We start from the raw sequence: 6,127 nt of genomic DNA, 5'->3' as shown, positions 1-6,127 counted from the left end.
AATTCTCTAAATATACTTTCAAAATTATCCAAAGGAACTTAATTTATATAAATCAAACATAAACAGCAATAATTGTCCTCTCCTAGATTTTGATATTTCAGTTTTACACGGAAAATTATTTTGCATTTAACTTAAATGATTAAAGTTCAATTTCACTTGTATTTGTTTGAATTGTTTATCATGTATACGCTTGTACAATGACTGTATTACGATATATATAAACATCAATTAATGAAAGAATTGGTTTTCATTACAGCTACAATAGCCAAATACCAACAAACATACTAACAACACATATGTTAAGTTTACAAATATGAGACGGCTACATCTGATTAAGATAAAAGTATTAAATAAATATTTAAATATTATTTTTTCTCTTTTTCTAAAAAAGACCAATTAGTTGTGATAAAACAGGGACAGTGTCATTATCACAAAATGTTCAGATGCAGTAACACTTTTAGAATATGTTTTGTAGTCATGGGTTTGGAATGAAATCTTAATTGCGTCTATTTTTTTGTCATCAAATTGAGACCTTGTCACTATTTTTATAATAGATATGAATCGCTGTACTATTTCGTGTTTTTCTGGTTTAATTGCCAGAATTTGATCTTTTTGATAATAATGATTACAATTTAGCCCGATTTAGAATGATAGTTTTCAGTAATTTAGGTAGGTGTCTTTCATTGTTGTGACCATATTTTATTGTACAGCATATTCAACGCAGAGTATCAAATTTCATTTAACAAATCTTAGAGTAAAAGAATTTTACGTCCACACTTAATTTATGTGTAGCACGAGAATGTACTAAGATAGTTTACGATCAGAATATCATATTATTTACTTGATGGGATATTTCGGGTATTTTACACATAATTTTTATTTTCAGTATTATCAGTTATTCGTTTATAATGTATATATGTATCTGTAATAGGAAAATGGTGTTCAGTAGTTGTCGTTTGTTGATGTGGTTCATAAGTGTTTTCTCGTTTCTCGTTTCTCGTTTTTTATATAGATTAGACCGTTGGTTTTCCCGTTTACACTAGTTATTTTTTGGGGCCCTTTATAGCTTGCTGTTTGGTGTGAGCCAAGGCTCCGTGTTGAAGACCGTACTTTGACCTATAATGGTTTACTTTTATAAACTGTGACTTGGATGGAGTGTTGTCTCATTGGCACTCAAACCACATCTTCTTATATCCATTTAATCAATTTAGAAAAGAGTTGTGAAAAATAAGTTAGAATAGAACGCCTGTTATATATTTCTCGCATGAAGAGATATTTCTATTATCACCACAGGCCGTTTCGGGTTCCAAAGGACTATGGGTAATTTTATTGTTCGTACCCCAAAATGAAAATAACGTCACGTCATTGGTTGGTTATCAATTGTTTACAAATGGTGAAGTTGAAATCATCCCTTCGTAAATTTTACGGACGCCATCACGAGTTGGTTGACCGTTATGCAATAACCGTTTCACAGATGATATCGAATATGTTCCTTATGTCGTTACTACAATATTCTTCCCTTTTCACGAATGTGACCTACCAAATTAGACTTTTTAACATAAGCAACACAACGGGTGCCACATGTGGAGCAGGATCTGTTTACCCTGCGATCACCCACAGTTTTTGGTGGGGTTTGTGTTGCCTAGTCTTTAGTTTTCTATGTTGCTTCATCTGTACTATTATTTGTTTGTTTGTCTTTTTTATTTTTGGCCATGGCGTTGTCAGATCTATGAGTTTGACTGTCCCTCTGGTATCTTTCGTCCCTCTTTTAGGACATTTTTAAGCAATCACGACGCTTTGGTGTACACTTTTCAAAATATAACACAGAATGCATTTAGTTTTGAGATGTAGACAAGTTGTCAGTGAGATAGCATCGTAAGCGTCCCGAAAATAAATTGTTATTTAATGAGTATAATACTACTGACAGACGGGTTTTGTGTGCCGTAAATTCAAACTCTTCATATCAAGCAGAATATGTACTTGAACATGTTCCACATGTAGCACCCATCGTGTTCCTAATTTACATGTAAGTACAAACCCAGTGATAAGTCTAAATCGGTAGGTCTCATTCGGAGAAAACATTATTTGAACCCCATCGGGAAAACGTCTAAAGCAAATTTTGACATGCTTAGAACCCAGTCTTAACATTCGGAACTTTTCATGCTTATTTCGCAGGCAAAAATGTAAGAGACTGATGTGGTGCAGATTAAGGCAACAGTAGTTTACATATTTTTAAATCTCATATATCGATTGACAAGACAAACCAAAGTAACAAACATAAACTGAGGCAATCTAATATTCTCAATAAGAAGAGTTGGTTCGTCGATAGGATAAATGTCCCGTGCTATGAATGTTTCTCCAGCAAAGAGGAGAACAGTTGTTAATTGGCGTTTTTTAGAGCAAGTCTGTGATGTAGAACAGTGGATTTTCCCTACAAGTCATATTTTAGGTACAAAGGATCAATTAGTAAAGGTATCTATGTTTTACGTGTAGTTCTGTTTGTCCGTATCTATAACCAGAATAGAATTCATATGTATGTGAAAGAGAGACAGAAGATACCAGATGTATATTTAAGCATCACTAAAGATACATTTATTGTCGAAATACGGATCAGGGGCAGTAATGTTAAGGTAATTAAACCCATAAATCGAGGACAAACTGACAACGCATGGCAACAAAAACATGACCAAAACACAACATAGAACTCTAAAGACTCATAAATAATGCTTCCGTAGCGAGAAGATTTGCTGCTTATATTCCCGTAGTCGTCTTATAAATTTTCTTAAGAACGACTTTAAAAGAGAGGAGAAGGATACCAAAGTGACATATAAACTCATAAGTCGAAAATAAACTGACAACGCCATGGCTAAAAAAGAAAGAGACAAACAGACAAACAACAGTACACCAAACACAATATAGAAAACTAAAGACTGAGCAACACAAACCCAAACAGAAACTAGGGGTGATCTTAGGTGCACCGGAAGGGTCAGCAGATCCTGCTCCACATGTTGCTTATGTTAGTACAAACCCGGTGATAAGTCTTAATAGGTAGGTCACATTCGGGGAAAAGGGGACGGGATTGTAGTTACGACATATCAGTTGTCATCTGTTAAACAGATATTCCATAACGGTCAACCAACTCGTGATGGCGTCCGTAAAATTTACGAAGGGATGATTTCAAATTCCCCACTTGGAAATCTTAGTTTAATAGCTTCCATGTGAGCAGCAACCCTCTATCAAGGAAATCATGATAGGAAATACAAGCCCTGGAATATCGTATCGACAGGGAGATATATACTCCGTATGCAGGCGCTGCTGGAATGTTGCTGCATAGAAATGGAAAGTTCACAATTAGGAAACAAAATTCATCTTGTCGTAACTATGTTTCAACTCATGAGCCACATCTTTCCTCTTTGATTTTTTAGATACCAGAAAGGTTGTCATATCTGTAACTTGTTAGGTACTTTGTTCATTTTGACGTTTCGACTGATTGGCATGTCTGGTGATGCATGCATATCAGATGACACTTACTCGACACGACTGGTACCCTCCTATTAGAACTTTGTTGTAGTCTTTGTAGTTTATAAACTACAAAGCAATGAAGCAATGAATGTGGTTTTTAATTTGATAGATGCTTTTGTGTTTTTTTTTTGTAAATAATTGTTTGTTTTGATATTGTAACACAGTGATGACTGCTGTACCCATATTTTGACTATTTTATCTATAATGTCTGTTTTGTTCACGCATCGTTGTAAATATAACGGAATTTGATAAGACTGTCGTACAAGTGAGAGGTTTAGCGCTATAAAACCAGGTTCAATCCACCATTTTCTACATTTGAAAATGCCTGTACCAAGTCAGGAATATGACAGTTGTTGTCCATTCGTTTGATGTGTTTTGTCATTTGATTTTGCCATGTGATTAGGGACTTTCCGATTGAATTTTCCTCGGAGTTCAGTATTTTTGTGATTTTACTTTTTTTTTATATACTATTAATTTTTATTCGATTTTGAATGATCAGGGTTTTCTGCGTTGGTGTTTATATGCATAGTGTTGTATGTCACAAGTCTATTTGTTTACATTGATATAATTACATTAGATGTATGTTTCATTATTATACGTTATTTTGATTGGCTAACAGCAATCTCGCGTCATTCTTCATTTCAAAATGAATTGCATGAATTGAAACATACATGATGACACACGTTTCCACAATAAAGTGCACAGGTTAATTAAAGAAAAACTTGATAGTAATCGTGTTTTCATGATCATAGCGAAAAAATGTTATTATAAGTATTGAATGCTTCTTTTAGTAATTTCATAGGGTTGTAAAAGCTTCCGCGCTTCATACAAAATGTACTTCGGTCAACACTTTTACACCCCAATGAATTTACAAAAAGAAGCATTCAATTCTTCAATAAATGCTGTTTAGGCCAAAATAGAAAATTGTTTTATTAAAAGTCGAGCTTACTATGCATACAAATTTGTCACTCACTAGACATTAAGGAAACAATGATATTTGAATTTATTTCTGTAGAAACAAGAGTGATTTGTACAAAATGGATAACAAAAATCATCCAAGATATGCTTTTAATTCAATAAAGTGAAATTTGATTGATTGTTCGATTAAAAACAAGAAGATGTGGTATGATTGCCAATGAGACAACTCTCCACAAGAGACCAAATGATACAGAAATTAACAACTATAGGTCACCGTACGGCATTACCACCACATTCAGTACTATAAGCTGTTTCGTTGCAGTCAGTTTTTATCGGTGGAGGAAGCTGGAATGCCCGGTTAGAATCATTGACGTTCTGCAGGAAATCTGAAAATCCTCTTAAAATAAGATCGGAGTCTAGCACGTGCGGGGTTCGAACTCACGACATCAGTGTTGACAGGCTGGTGATACAGTAGTTGAACTACTTGGACCCTCGGCCACCGAATCCCCTTAATGAAATTTGAACAACATTGTGCAGAGTAAATGTTTTTTCGGTGGAAATGTTTAGATTTAGTCTGCATTCTTCTAGCACTTATATATAATTCAAAACTTATTTGTCAATAGAAAATAAAAAGATAACACAGAAATTTTGGGATGGGAACAACAGTGAATAAAGAAGAAGGGGACAGCAATTAAAAAGTGCTTGTTCTATGCTTGGTTTTTAATAAATGCCGGTATTTTTTACTATTTAGATGAATTTGGCTTTTTCTTTATTATAAGTTTGTCCTGTTTCTAGAAATTACGGTGCAAAGGGACGCTTTTTGTAGTTGTTGGATGTTTTAATACATTCGGTCGCATTGTACACGTTTTTCGTTTTTACGTACCTTTGCATTATTTCTAATTTCACCTTATAATAACCTTTTTCCAGCGATAAAATTATTTTATCTCTCTATGTTTCTGTCAATTTATTTTCATATCCTAACTAACTGCTTTGATGTTTAATTTGTCGCAGTTTTGAATGAGATATTCAAATTGAAACACACGTAATGTTACATATGTTTTGCAAAAACAAAAACAGTCAATTAATCAACAGTTCTGGATTGTTCGACTTTATACTTGCTTAAAACCCGTGTACAAGTTTATGTAAATATCAATCAGTTTGATCTAATTAACAAGGTTTTTACTAAAGTTATTTTCAGATACATACATGTATTTGTTTAGGGGCCAGCTGAAGGACGCCTCCGGGTGCGGGAGTTTCTCGCTGCATTGAAGACCCATTGGTGGCCTTCGGCTGTTGTCTGCTCTATGGTCGGGTTGTTGTCTTTTTGACACATTCCCCATTTCCATTCTCAATTTTATGTAATGGAATTTATAACATATCAGAGCACAGCAGTGATAAAACCTATTTTAAACAAAACGCAAACCCAATATTTAAGTCATTAAAGAATGATTCTACAAAACAATGGCAAAAGATACCAAGGGGACATTCAAAACTATTAGGTAGAAAAAGCTGACAACGTTAGGGCAAAAAACGAAAAACGAAGATAAGTCCACAAAAACACTAAAAATAAAAAAGTAAAGACTAAGCAACACAAATCCCATTATTAAACTGAGAGGATCAAATGTGCATCAGAAGAGTAAACAGATCCTGCTTGAATGATATTTACAGAAGTCTGGAAAACCTAGAC

This window comes from Mytilus californianus, unplaced genomic scaffold (genome assembly GCF_021869535.1).
Source record: "Mytilus californianus isolate M0D057914Y unplaced genomic scaffold, xbMytCali1.0.p SCAF_8, whole genome shotgun sequence".
Lineage (NCBI taxonomy): Eukaryota > Metazoa > Mollusca > Bivalvia > Mytilida > Mytilidae > Mytilus > Mytilus californianus.
The sequence above is the reverse complement of the archived record's forward strand: the minus strand, read 5'-3'. Positions refer to the sequence as shown.